The sequence below is a fragment of the Meriones unguiculatus genome, chromosome 3, assembly GCF_030254825.1.
Source record: "Meriones unguiculatus strain TT.TT164.6M chromosome 3, Bangor_MerUng_6.1, whole genome shotgun sequence".
Lineage (NCBI taxonomy): Eukaryota > Metazoa > Chordata > Mammalia > Rodentia > Muridae > Meriones > Meriones unguiculatus.
In genome coordinates, this window is record NC_083351.1 from 182848883 (window position 1) to 182864445 (window position 15563).

The following is a 15563-nucleotide window of genomic DNA, read 5'->3' on the forward strand; positions in this document are numbered from 1 at the left end:
AGAACTAGCAGTGGTAGAGTCCGAGGTATGAGTAGGTTCAGGAGACAATTGCCCCCAGGGGAGAGACGTGCTCCATGTAAATTGACTAACTCCATGTTTTCCTCCACTTTTGAAAGTCTTTTAAGGTTCTTAAATTATTTTTTCCCTTTTTTTTTAATTTTTCATCAATTACACTTTATTCATTCTGCATCCCCCCATAAGCCCCTCCCTCCTCCCCTCCCAATCCCTCCCTCCCTCCTCCCTCTGCTTGCATGCCACTCCCCAAGTCCACTAATAGGGGAGGTTCTCCTCTCCTTTCTGATCTTAGTCTGTCAGTTCACATCAAGAGTGGCTATATTGTCCTCTACTGTGGCCTGGTAAGGCTGCTTCCCCCCCCCCCCAGAGGGAGGTGATCAAAGAGCAGGCCAATCAGATTATGTCAGAGGCAGTCCCTCTTCACATTACTATGTAACCCAATTGGACTCTGAAGTGCCCTGGGCTACATCTGTGCAGGGGTTATGGGTTATCTCTCTGAATAGTCTTTGGTTGGAGTATGAGTCTCTGGGAAGTTCCCTGTGTTCAAATTTTCTTGTTCTGTTGCTCTCCTTGTGGAGACCCTGTCCTCTCCAGCTCTTACTATTTCCCAGTTCTTACCTAAAATTCCATTCAATCTGCCCAACAGTTGCCCATCAGGCTCAGTATCTGCTTTGATAGTCTGTAAGGCAGAGGCTTTCAGAGGCCCTCAGTGGTAGGTTCCTAGGTTGTTTCCTGTTTTCTTCTTCTTCTGATGTCCATCCTCTTTGCCTATCCGGATGGGGATTGGACATTTTAGTTAGGGTCCTCTCTCTTGCTTAGTTTCTTTAGATGCACAGATTTTAGTGGGTTTGTCCTATGTTTTTATGTCTATATGAGTGAGTATATACCATGTGTGTCTTTTTGTTCCTGGGACAACTCACTCAGGATGATCCCTTCCAGATCCCACCATTTACCTGCAAATTTCATGATTTCCTTATTTTTCATTGCTGAGTAATATTCCATTGTGTAGATGTACCACAATTTCTGCATCCATTCTTCAGTTGAGGGGCATCTGGGTTGTTTCCAGCTTCTGGCTATTACATACAAATAAAGCTGCTACAAACATGGTTGAGCAAATGTCCTTTTTGTGTACTTGAGCCTCTTTTGGATATATGCCCAGGAGTGATATGCCTGGATCTTGAGGAAGCGCTATTCCTAGTTGTCTGAGAAAGTGCCAGATTGATTTCCAGAGTGGTTGTACAAGTTTACATTTCCACCAGCAGTGGAGAAGGGTTCCCCTTTCTCCACAACCTCTCCAGCATGTGTTGTCACTTGAGTTTTTGATCTTGGCCTTTCTCATGGGTGTAAGGTGAAATCTCAGGGTTGTTTTGATTTGCATTTCCCCAATGGCTAGTGAGGTTGTGCATTTCTTTAAGTGCTTCTCTTCCATTCAGTATTCCTCTACAGAGAATTCTCTGTTTAGCTCTGTTCCCCATTTTTAAGTGGATTACTTGGTTTGCTGTTTTTCAGCTTCTTTAGTTCTTTATATATACTGGATATGAGTCCTCTGTCAGATAAAGGGTTGGTGAAGATTCTTTCCCAATCTGTAGGCGGTCACTTTGTTTTGATGACAGTGTCCTTTGCTTTATAGAAGCTTTTCAGTTTCATGAGGTCCCATTTATTGATTGTTGCTCTTAGAGCCTGTGCTGTTGGTGTTCTGTTCAGGAAGTTTTCTCCTGTACCAATGAGTTCTAGGGTATTACCCACTTTTTTTTTCAAGCCGATTTAATGTGTCTGGTTTTATGTTGAGGTCTTTGATCCACTTAGACTTCAGTTTTGTGCAGGGTGATAAGTATGGATCTATTTTCATTTTTCTACATGTAGACATCGAGTTGGACCAGCACCATTTGTTGAAGATGCTATCTTTTTTCCATTGAATGGTTTTGGCGTCTTTGTCAAAGATCAGGTGTCCATAAGTGTGTGGGTTTATTTCTGGGTCCTCTGTTCGGTTCCATTGATCCACCATTCTGTTTCTATGCCAGTACCATGCAGTTTTTAAAACTGTTGCTCTATAGTACAACTTAAGATCAGGGATGGAGATACCTCCAGAAGATCTTTTATTGTAGAGGATTGTTTTAGCAATTCTGGGTTTCTTGTTATTACATATGAAGTTGAGAATTTTTCTTTCCAGGTCTGTAAAGAATTGTGTTGGTAATTTGATGGGCATTGCATTGAATCTGTAGATTGCTTTTGGTAAGATGGCCATTTTTACTATGTTAATCTTGCCAAGCCATGAGCATGGGAGTTCTTTCCATCTTCTCATATCTTCTCTAATTCTTTCTTCAGAGATTTGAAATTTTTTTCATACAATTCTTTGACTTCCTTGGTTAGGGTTACTCCGTGGTACCTTATGTCATTTGTGGCTATTGTGAAGGGTGTTGTTTCCCTAATTTCTTTCTCAGCCCTTTTGTCTTTTGTATACAGGAGGGCTACTGATTTTTTTGAGTTAATTTTGTATCCGGCCACTTTGCTGAAGGTGTTTATCAGCTGTAGGAGTTCCCTGGTAGAGTTTTTGGGGTCACTCACGTATACTATCATATCATCTGCAAATAGTGATAATTTGACTTCTTCCTTTCCAATTTGTATCCCCTTGATCTCCTTCAACTGTCTTATTGCTCTAGCAAGGACTTCCAGAACTATGTTGAAGAGATATGGAGAGAGTGGGCAGCCTTGTCTTGTCCCTGATTTCAGTGGGATTGCTTTAAGTTTCTCTCTGTTCAGTTTGATGTTGGCTATAGGCTTGCTGTATATCGCCTTTACTATGTTTAGATATGTGCCTTGTATCCCTGATCTCTCCAATACTTTGAAGATGAATGGATGTTGGATTTTGTCAAATGCTTTTTCAGCATCTATGGAGATTATCATGTGGTTTTTTTCTTTCAATTTGTTAATATGGTGGATCACATTGATGGATTTCCGTATATTGAACCACCCCTGCATACCTGGGATGAAGCTTACTTGGTCATAGTGGATAATATCTTTGATGTGTTCTTGTATTCGGTTTGCATGTATTTTATTAAGTATTTTTGCATCAATGTTCATAGGGGAGATTGGCCGGAAATTCTCTTTCTTTGTTGAGTCTTTGTGAGGTTTAGGTACCAAGGTGACTGTGGCTTCATAGAATGAATTTGTAATGTTCCTTCTGTTTCTATTTTGTGGAATAGTTTAAAGAGAATTGGTGTTAGCTCTTCTTTGAAGGTCTGGTAGAATTCTGCTCTGAAGCCATCTGGTCCTGGGCTTTTTTTTGGATGGGAGACTTTTGATGACCGCTTTTATTTCTTTGGGGGATATAGGTCTATTTAGTTGATTTACCTGGTCCTGGTTCAGCTTTGGTAAGTCAAATCGATCAAGAAAATTGTCCATTTCATTTAGATTTTCAAATTTTGTGGCATATAGACTTTTGAAGTAAGTCCTAATGATTGTTTGGATTTCCTCAGTGTCTGTAGTTATATCCCCCTTTCCATTTCTGATTTTGTTGATTTGGGTGGTGTCTCTCTGCCTTTTAGTTAGTCTGGCTAAGGGTTTGTCGATCTTGTTGATTTTCTAAGAACCATCTCTTGGTTTCATTGATTCTTTGAATTGTTTTATTTGTTTCCAATTGATTGATTTCAGCCCTGAGTTTGATTATTTCCAGCCGTCTACTCCTTCTTGGTGTGTCTGCTTCTTCTTTTTCTAGGGTTTTTAAGTGAGCCATTAGGGTGCTTGAATGAGCTGTCTCGAATTTCTTCTTGAAGGCACTTAGTGCTATGAACTTTCCTCTTAGCACTGCTTTCATTGTGTCCCACAAGTTTGGGTATGTTGTGTCTTCATTTTCATTGATTTCTAGGAAGACTTTAATTTCTTTCTTTATTTCTTCCCTGACCCAGCTGTCCTTTAGTAACAAGTTGTTCAGTTTCCATGTGTGTGTAGGCTTTGTTATTTCTGTTATTGTTGAGGTCCAGCTTTATTCCATGGTGATCAGACAAGATACATGGGATTATTTCAATCTTCTTGTATCTGTTGATGCTTGCTTTGTGACCCACTATATGGTCTATTTTGGAGAAGGTTCCATGAGGTGCTGAGAAGAAGGTAAATTCTTTTGTGTTTGGGTGTAAAGTTCTGTAAATGTCTGTTAGGTCCATTTGATTCATGACTTTTGTCAGAGACATTGTTTCTTTGTTTAATTTCTGTTTTGTTGACCTGTCTTTTGTTGAGAGTGGGGTATTTAAGTCTCCCACTATTAATGTGTGGGGATCTATATGTGCTTTAAATTTTATCGATGTTTCTTTCACAAATGTGGGTGCCCTTGTATTTGGGGCACAGATGTTCAGGATTGTGATGTCTTCCTGGTGGAATTTTCCCTTGATGATTATGAAGTGTCCTTCCCCATCTCTTTTTATTAATTTTGGTTAAAAGTCCATTTTATCAGATATTAGAATGGCTACTCCTGCTTGCTTCTTGGGTTCATTTGCTTGGAAAGATGTCTTCTAACCCTTTACCCTCAGGTAATGTCTATCTTTGTGTCTTAGGTGTGTTTCTTGTATGCAACAGATTGCTGGGTTTTGTTTACGTATCCATTCTGTTAATCTGTGTCTTTTTATTGGAGAGTTGAGTCCATTGATGTTGAGAGAGATTAATGACCAGTGGCTGTTAGATCCCTTGATTTTGATGTTGGCTGTGGTCATCAGGTTGTGTGCTTGGTTGCTTTTTGTTTTACTGAAGTGAGGTTATTAATTTCCTGTGTTTTCTTGGATGTAGCTAGTTTTCCTGGGTTGTATTTTCCCTTCCAGTGTCTTCTGTAATGCTGGATTTGTTTGTAGGTATTGTTGAAATTTGTTTTTGTCATTGAATATCTTGTTTTCTCCATCTATGAGGATTGAGAGTTTTGCGGGGTATAGTAGCCTGGGCTGACATCTGTGTTCTCTTAGGGTCTGCATGATATCCGTCCAGGCCCTTCTGGCTTTCATAGTCTCTGTTGAAAAGTCAGGTGTGATTCTAATGGGTTTGCCATTATATGTTACTTGGCCTTTTTCCCTTGCAGCTTTTAGTATTTTTTCTTTGTTCTGTATACTTACTGTTTTGATTATTATGTGGCGGGAGGATTTTCTTTTCTGGTCAAATTTGTTGGGTGTTCTGTAGGCCTCATGTATTCTAATTGGCCTCTCCTTTAGCTTGGGGAAATTTTCTTCAATGATTTTGTTGAAAATATTTTCTGGGCCTTGGAGAAGGGAGTCTTCTTTTTCCTCTATACCTATTATTCTTAGGTTTTGTCTTTTCATATTGTCTTGCATTTCTTGGACGGTCTGTGTCAGGAATTTTTCGGATTTAACATTTTCTTTGACAGATACATCGATTTCTTCCATTGTATCTTCTACACCTGAGATTGTTTCTTCCATCTCTTGTAGTCTGTTGGTTATGCTTACCTCTGTAGTAACTGTTTTCTTCCCTAGATTCTTCCTTTCCATTATTTCTTCCATTTGTGTTTTCTTTAATTTTTCCAATTCTATCTTCAGGTCTTGAGTTGTTTTGTTTACTTCCTTCACCTGTCTAATTGTACTTTCCTGTTTTTCTTTTAGTTCCTTCAGCTCCGTTTCTTTTATTTCATTCAGTGCTTTAAGCATTTCCTTTCTAAGGGCCATAAACTGTTTGGCTGCAGCTTCCTCTATTTCTTTACGGATGGCAATATTCTGTTTGAGTTTATCTTCCTCTATGTCTTTACGAATCTTATTTGTTTCCTCTGTTATCATCTTCATGAGCAAAGTTGTTAGGTCATCTTCTTGGATTTCAGTTATGCTGGGGTGTCCAGGGCTACTTTCCCCTGGGTAACTGGGTTCTGGAGATGCCATATTGCTCTGTCTTTTGTTGCTTGAGCTTTTACACTGGCCTCTACCCATTGTGCTATCTTAGGTGTTCGGGGTTATTTTCTGGTGGTTCCTGGGGATCCTGTGGTGGAGAGAATCCCCTTTGCAGAAAGCTGGTTTTTCCTAAAGGATGTCTTCTCAGCTTTTTGGGTATAGTCCCTGGATGGCTGGTGTTTTTTCAGGAGTTGCTCACCTCAGGGATATAGACCTGAGTGGTAACTGTGGTCTTTGTTAGTCGATAAGGTTCTCCTCTCACCCAGGGAAGTCCTGAGGGCAGCTGCCCTGTTCCTGGGTGATTTAGGTCAGTACAGTTTCCTTTCTTCCCTGTGGATTCTCTGGAGACACGGACTCCCAGTGTCTTTTTTTTTTTTTTTTTTTTTTGCCCTGGTGCACACTGCTCAGTGTCCATCAGCTGGCTGGTGGCAGAAACTGCCTGTGCCTGGAGCACAGCTGAGTGCTGGCGGCTCAGTCTCTGCCAGCTGTCTGGTGCGCAGAAACTGCCTGTGTCTGCCTTTGCGGCCTTTGGGAGCCTGGGTTCCTCCCTAAGCTGGGTAATTTTCTGGGGACCTTTTCAGGTTGGGGGTGCCGGCTGAGTGCTCTGAGATCAGACCAGCCGTTTCCCTCCCTGTGTGTTTGCACCGGACAGTGAAACTCATTCGCTGGTGCCCTGGTGCCCACAGTTCTATCTCAGGCGGCGAGTCAGGCACGCAGGCAGGCCGGGCTCAGTGCCGGAACCTGGGTCCCTGGCTCTGGCTCCGGGCTGGCTCCTGGGGTGCCCGTGGACCCCGAGTCTTTACCAGGGGATGTCTGGGTGACTTAAGGCCGGTCCCTGTCGTTTCCTGTACCCTGGGGTTATCTCTCGACTGAAAATTCCAGTCTCTGATAGTGTGGTGTGCATGGTTCAGTCTGGGACCGTGACCAGAGACACTGGCTTGTGGCTCTGGGCTGGGGCTGGAGCTGGCGGCCGGCAGCCGGCAGCCAAGTGTCTGGCGGAACCGGGATCTCTTCTGCGGTTTAGCAGGGTGAGTTAAAAGCTGATTGAATCCCCCACCATGGGGTATCCTCTCACCTGGGAAACACAATGACTGTGTTTTATGGCCGCGAGTTCTGATTACTGGTCACTGTGCTGATCCTGCTGCTGCTGCTCAGAATGAGAGTCCTCCTGGTGCCACCTTCTTGCCCCTCCCCCCAGTAACATTTTTTTTATAAAGGTAAATTAATGGTGTATTGATTGTAGGTAAAAACAGAATTAAAAAAAAAGAAACACATGGAACAATGAAGGAGACTAGAAACATAACGTAATTATAGTTTCTTGAGTATGATTGCTTTAGAGAAGACAAAATTAACCATATAGGACAGAGTAGGGATGTTTTAAGAGTACAGATATGGATATGGACTGTGGAACCGCTTTGGAGAATTTAGTGCTGTGCTGATGATGCGTTGTATTACATTTTCCTATGGCTTTCAGTTTGTCCAGTCTCAGCCAATGGTATATGCATGACCTGTTAGTCCACTGAATAGGAGCTTAACCTATACGCCATATAGGAAATGAACACAAAGACAGAAAAAGCTAGCGAGTCCTACTGTAAGATATAAGAACAAAATACTTATTTACTAAGACATATGTGAGTCTTCAACTTATGTTGTAATGGATCCAAAGCATCACAAATTTGATTGGTAAATAAAGAGGCAATTAAGTAAATGGATACAGTATGGGAAGACATTAATACAGTATCTAAAAGGAACACACATGGATTTTCTACATAGTTTTACAATTTCTCTGTGTAGATGTAGTATTTTCATAAAGGTGTTAGAGAACAAAATACATCTATGCCTGGACTTCCCAATGATGAAATAGATATCTCAAAAGACTATTCACATGTTTCCATGTATGTCTGCATGCCACATGGATGCCTGGTGTCCATAAGTCATTGGATTCCTTGGAACTGTAGTGACACATGGCTATCATTTAAAATTTGGGTGCCATGAACCCAAACTCAGTCTTCTGCAAGAGTAGTAACTGTTCTTAATTTCTGACCCATCTCTCTAGCCCCTCCCATAAACTTCTTATGTCATAAGTATCCTTCATATACCAAGATTTTGCATTGTTTCTACCCAGTACTCCTTGTTTTATACCTAGTCTCACAGAGAAGTTGTCATCACCAAAGCTGTCTAAAGATTAATAGTAGAAGTAGAAGGAAATGTAACTACATAAGTGGTCAAAACCAGTCTTTCCCCAAGGGCCTCACTATTACAGATATTTTCTACAGACAGAAGCCGATACATCTTTAGAGTTCTGTTAGAAATACAGAATCCCAATATTTGCTCTGAACCTGTTCATTCAGAATCCTCAATTCATTGACTTCAAGGTTATATGTATGCAACTCAGAATTTGAGGAATGTGTCAGGATATTAAGGGAGGAGATGAGATGGTGTTGTGGAGCAGGCTACTAACAATCAGCAGTCTAGAGGCATCTTCTTGTGGGGGGCGCAATTTATAAAACTGTCACTATGATGAGGATAATGAGAACTCAAGATGATCTGGGTTAGTGGTTAGGTCAGATGCCATTGCATGTGCTGTTCTGGCTGACTGCCAGGAATACAGGCATGGTGGTTCTTAGGTGGTGCATTTCTTGAGTTTTATTTTTAGAACCTTCCATGTGTAAAGCATGTACTCACATCAAATCCCTTTCTGAAAGAACACCCTGGGTTGTCTTTCATTTCTGGACCCCTCTTTCCAATTACATACAACTATAAGCATTTATAAAAACTACATACACTGATTTCTCAATATTTGATAATGAGGCTTTTATGTGACAGAATATCTGCTCAGGGATTAGGGTTCTATTTGTTCAGCAATGATTATCTTAGTTACTGTGGTTTTTATTTTGTTATTTTAATGAACACATAGTGGTTTTAAATCCAGAGTAAATGTCTAAAATACTTCCCACCCTTCCCCTTCCCAAGACCTTCACTGTTTTTCAATATCTTGGACTTTTTTAGTTGTGAATGTTGTCTCTGCTCTGCTGGGGCCTGGTCTAATTGGGTCTACCTCACAATAACCACAGAAGCCACAGAGAAGAGGACCTGATTATCACATCTGTTAACTCTGAGCTCAAATAACACATTTGATGGAACCCTCCTTAATGTCAATACATGCTTTTAAGTGGGGCTCAATTTCCTTCTAGATTACATGCATGTTTCTAACTTAATTGGAGAGAAAAATACAGTTTATATTAGTCTAACTCCTAGCACAAAAACTCTTCCCAAGATTGGAAATGCTTTGTCAATCAAAATACTTTTATTTCCTTCAGTGGAAGGTGAAACAGGCCTTTAGGGCAGGTTAGAGGCAAGATGTTAAAAGAGTGAATTACCATGTTCAACAGTGAAGAAAATCAATGAAGTTAGGCAAGAACATGTAGAAGTCAGGAGAGACAGAAACCATATCAAGGGGTAGAGTGTGAACTCCAGTCACAGTTAAGGCTGGAGAAGCTCACTAGGTCATCTGAATAGCACCTAATGTCACAGCAGCATGCTCTTTCCCTGGACAAGAAAGATTTCCACTGAGTGACGTTATAAACCTGCAGTCATGTTTATAAAGACAGAAGTATCTAACTTTAAGGCAATGAAAGGCTTCTGGGCATCTGATAGACTGTAAACAGTAACTCCCAATGTTAATGCACAATGACAGTTTGTAGAGTTTGCATGTATTAGGCATTATTAGTTATCACCCACTCTGATAGGGTCTTCATATACAGTTTTATCTCATAATATTAGGAAAATGTCATATATAGTGTTCATCTCCAGTTTGCTCATAAAGAAACTAAGAATTGAAATGGTTAAATGGATGCCAAAGGTCTCTAAGGTAAAACATACAATGGCCTTCAGTAGACTTCTGATTGTAAAACCTCTTTCTTTTACATCAGTTCTTAACTAAAAGCATTGTCCTGGTGGATTACTGGAAGTTCATATTAGACCGATTTCTATTTTTAAGGTTATATTCATTTGTTCTGTGTGTATGTATCTTTTGCCCACCTGTATGCCTGCGTGCCAAGTGCACACATGGTACTGTGGAGGGTAGAACAGAGTGTCAGATTCCCTGACATTGATGTGAATAACTAGCTATGAGAGAAGATGCTTTAGTCACACAGGTCCCTGTATATATTACTCATTCATCCACGGTTTCTTCCATGGTGACTTACATGTTGCTCTCCTTTACAGTGTGGGCGCTAAAAGTACCTGTTTCTAAAATTCCTCGTGAAGATAAAGGACTCTCTATTTCTCTTTCTCTCCTTCCCACCCCTCTCTCCCACATACCACATCACAACATGATTGGTTCATAGATTAGGTTTCATAAGGACGTATGAAGTAAAATCTAGGAATCATTTTGGCAGCTGACAATTTCTGGCAGTTGGAAGGAATTTCCCACATGGAGTAGGTCTTAACTGAGAATCAGATTGCATGGAGCATTCACTCATCATTCAGGGAACTGAACAGGAGGACGCTTTCCACTCCTGTGTTATCTACCTCGGTTTAATAGGGAGAGCCACAGCGTGTCAAAAACACTACCTCTTGTTCTTCATTTCCAGCCAGCATTGCCGAGGAGACAGAAATAGCATTCATCGAAAGCCACAATTACCTCATTTCACTGGCTTGTTTGTCTGAGATGTGCCTTGCCTCACAGTGACTACGCAGGGCCAAAAGTCCAGCAAACATAGCAAACAGAGCAGCTGTTTGTCCAAGAAATGGTCTTGCAAACAGGAGAGGACAGCATGTTCCCTGAGCAGTTCAGGACCCTTGGCTGTTTTTATGGGTGTTTTGTTTTTCAGGCCAGTAACAGTGTCTGAAAACTCCTGGGGATTTCCCAAGCCCCATTTGTCAGGTGGCTAGGCTTCCTATGACGTTGTCTGTGAGTGATGGGATGCAGTGAGTGGGTCATGCACAAGGCCACCCAAGGGCACTTTCAGCATGATTGTGGGAAATGGGAGAGCTAATGTAATGTCAAAATGTTCAGAAAAACAAAAGCTTTATGTGGCACATGCTGGATGGACATTCAAGAAGTACTTCTTGAATGTACTTCTTGAATGTAGCACTGGAGGATTAAGTCAGTAGACTCTCAGTATTTGCATTAAAGCATACACATGTTATTTCAATAGGGGTGCCCAGCTGTCCTGGTTTGCTCAGGAATAAGAGATTTCTGGGAGTGTAGTCATGACATTGGGTGTTGAAAAAGAAAATCCTGGGCAAACTGGGATAAGTTTGTCACGTCAGTTTCAATGCAGGTGTATCTGAACCCAAAACATGACTTTCACCATCAAGCCAAAGCATGTCTTCCAGGAGGCTTGAGCTAGACATAGGAATGGCTAATTATTGTATAAATTGAAAAGGTGTGATTTCTTGAATAAAGCATTAGCAGCTCAGCTTGTCATAGCCCCTGCACTGTCATCACTCTTTCCTAATAAGTCCACTTTGATTTTGAGTGGGGATGCCTTTCATTGAGGAAACAGTGTGGTGACCCAGCCACAGACATTGAGTTATGCTTGCCGGTGAATGGTTTAGGAAGAGTTATAGGACATATTCTTGGACAATGGAATATATAAGGGGGTCCAAGAGGCAGATTCCCATGAAAGTCTTTCTTAAGAAAAACTAGAAACAAACAAGAGCTCTCATCACCCACTGACGATACCAACATATGAGTCTCTTAACTGTGTTTTAAAATTACCAGCAGAAGTTACACTAAGTTGGATGATGGGAGAAAGCAGGAAGAATGTAAGCCTTTAATGACATTATTGAGCAATCAAGTGACCTTTTAGCCCTCTAACTTCAGAATTTTAAAGATTGCACAGTACCTTTGTTACGGAACCTATTTGAATTTCTGCTACACAGTGAATAACATCAACATCAACAGAAGGACTGGTGTGCATCAGGAGATGTGACTGGGTTGTGTGGCTCATGAAGGCTCTAACACATTATGGTCTGAAAACGGACTGTGCTCTCATAAACAAAACCAAAGTCCAAAATACAGCTCACAGTCTAGCTGGAGGAAAGCAAGGAGTCAAAACTGCCCCAGTCAAATTTATGACTGCCATTAACAGGACGGGAGCAGTGAGTATACTGAAGAAACAGAACATGAAAACAGCATTGAGTTCCAGGCTCAGTAAACGAAACTCTCCTCATAGCCCACAGAGAACCACTGTGATGGTTTGGGTTAGAAACGTCCTTCAAAAGCTCGTGTACTAAAGGTGTGGCAAGCAGACAATGGGCCACTGGGAAGTTATTGCATCACGAGGGCTTCGAACATTACCAGCGAATCACTGTTTATTTGGTGGAACCATGAGAAGGTGCCTGAAAGTTAGGAGATGAGACATACTTGGATAAAGTGGGTACCTTTGAAGGATACGCACTCTCCCCAGTCCTTCCATCTTTCTTTCTTATTCCTGGATGCCATGAGGTGTGCACCTCTGTTCCTTAATGACCTTTCTGCTCTTAGGTCAATCTAGTCACACATAAAAGTGGAAGCCCATGGGTCAAAACCTTTGAAGCTAAATAAATAAGTAAGTAAATAAATAAATAAGATAAATAATCCCCTCCTTTTAAATTGCCAGCCATTTTTTTAAAACAAGGAAGACAAATTCACATGGAAATGCAAACGTGAATAATTTGAAGCTTAGAGCAGTGTTTATCCACTGCAGAAATCTGTCAGGATAACCTGCAGGATATGCTGGTGTGTGGCTGTGGGGTGGTGACGATGTAGAGTAGCCTAGAAATACTTTTTAAGCTCCTTGGTAGCATTGAAGTATAATGATGTTCGCGAAGAAAAGACAGAGCTGGTACAGCTTGGAGTATTTTCATCTTACTTATATGCAAAATATCTCAGAGTGTCAATCTAGAAAAGATACTGAGAGTTTTTCTAAGCAAATTCATTAATTTGATTGCTCTTCCACTTACCTTTAAAACCATATGAAGGTATTGTAAACTCTATGGGACACACGCACCACTATTACTGTCCACCACTGCTACCAGTATGTGTAATGTTGTAAAGAAAATATAGAGAAATTAAGTGATTTTTTTTCCAAAGCCATCCGCCATTCTAGATCTGAATACGTCAGATCTGGAACTGGAAATAAGATTTATACATATCTCTGTAAACTGTTCTGCTATTATGTTTTGTGAAGAACATAAATTTCTGGTATAGCTGACTCTTAACTTACATGATTCATTAATTTTCATACATACAGTGGTCTCAAAGCATGAGCATGAATCATAGTCTTTGAATTTGTTTTAAAACATAGGTTTGTGGGCCCCCCCGAATTTATGACTGGATAAGTCCAGTGTGGTAATTTAGATGATCATATTCATAGAACATTCTTATATAAGAGCTAGGCTATTGAATAAGGAACAGTATTTTCAGAACTACTGGACAAGTTCAAATCCTGATGGCTATGTTTGCCTTTGAAGAACCATTTTGCAGAAAGAGAAGAGTGCTTTAATCTCTGGCTCTGCCACTTTGTAACCATAAAATATTAACATAATTACCTCTGTTATCTGAGTCTGTTCTTAAAGAGACTGGTAACACACATCTAGAATATTTTCTAAGGTGACTGCGGTATGTCTAGTTTCCACTATCCATTGGCTAACTCCTCTTTTCTTGGTTGAGTAGCCACATTTCTCTTGAAGATAGATGTTTCCTGGCTCCAGAAGGAGATTTGTAGCTGGCTTTCCTTCAAAAAGCTTGAGTTTACACCTCTTCCACCAAAAAAACTAAAACACATATGGAGCCTATTTCTAGGAAGGGTTATGCAAATCACTTTCAAAGGCAGAAAATATGATAGGCAAATCATGTCAATATTATCCTCAAAGTAGTGTTTTGGAGCTAAAACCTATCCCATATGTTCTGCTTCACTTGCTCTGGCATTTTTAACAGTTTAACCGTAGCAGCTGCTCCTGCTCACTAATTGCCTGCAACATTAAACAATGGATGCACCAGTTCCCAGACTTTTCCTGTATCAACACAGAGCTACCAGATCTTTGCGTGTTTCTCTAGGTCATTCCATTCCCGTGGTGCTCAACACTAGCTATCTGACTTAGCACAAAATGGTATGTGACTGGCCAGGGTGACCTTTGGCACCAGTCTTGGTGAACCCAGAGCAGTAACAGATGGGCTTCTAGACCCCAAGACAAACTGGTCCTAGACACAATCTCTCTATGACTTGACTGTCTCTAGCACCACCCATTGTTGACATGTAATTTTCCATGTGACTTTGTTGAGACCTTCTGCAGTATAAAAATTTTGAACAGGTATGCATCTTGATGTCAAAACAAAAATTTTGAAATTTATTGACGATTTGTTTTTTCTGATCCTGTGATCAAGTACATCTACAATTCTTGTCAGTGTTTCCATTTCAATTCTTGCTATGGTTTTCCTAACCTGCTTCACTGCTTCAATACATATCACCACTATCTATATGAGGTTAGCATCAATAACTTGATTAATAATATTTTCAAACTTCTGGCTAACCCCACTCCATCTATGCCTCATCCAAATTGGAATTGTCTGATATAAACAGTGACACATATACTCACACTCTTAAGACTAAACATGAGCATTGCCATTTTCTGCTTCTTGACTTAGGATGCAATGAGATCAGCTGCCTCAAACTTTTGCCATCCTGGCTTCCCTGAACGTACTACTTCAGCAGCACACATACTAAACCTGGCTTTCCTTACCTCATGAAGCTGGATCCTAGAGATATAAGGCAAAGCAACAACTTTCTTAAGTTGCTTCTGTCAGGATGTTTTATAATATCAAAAGCAAAACAGCTAAGATACTCTGGTATCTATGGTCAATATATTGGGACGTAGTGTACTGGTATAGAGAAGAAAGTTAGAGGAGCACATTCTAGAAAACAGCAGGTCCAATGAAACGGAGTATATTTATATGCTCTGAAAAACTCTCGCATGAATCCCAAAGGGAATAAACACACTCAGATGTCTATGGAAGCATTATTTTGTGCTATCAAGGCATAGGAGGCGGTCTAAATACTTGTGAACAGAAAATTGGATGAAAAAATATACAAGAAAGGTATATTAGGACCAGGGATAGAGCTGAGAGAAAGACAGACAGAGACAGACAGGGAGAGAGAGAGACAGAGAGAGACAGAGAGAGAGAGAGACAGAGACAGAGACAGAGAGAGAGAGACCCTCCAGGAGTTCAATCCCCAGCACTGGACAAAAAATGATGCATGTTGAAGATTTCAATCAAGCATGGAATAGATATTCAAAACCCACCCTAAAAACATATTGATTATTTTTAACTCATTTTCTCCAAAGCACAACTGTTTTAAAACCTAGGGTGGAGGCCAGTGAGATAGGTCGGTTTGTAAAGGCAGCTACCACTGTATGACTTATACTCAACCCCAAAACTCCACTTGGTGAGAAGAAAACCCATGCCTGCAACTGCTTCTATCACCTTTGCATACATAGAATGATATGTGCACACACACAGACACACACACACACACCAGCACACAATAAATAAATAAATAACAATAGATAAGTTTCATCGTACTCGGGTAAGTCAACGAAGCTGGAGTTATAAAGAGTGTGAAGTGTTTCATGATTTCCTTATTTTTCATTGCTGAGTAATATTCCATTGTGTAGATGTACCAC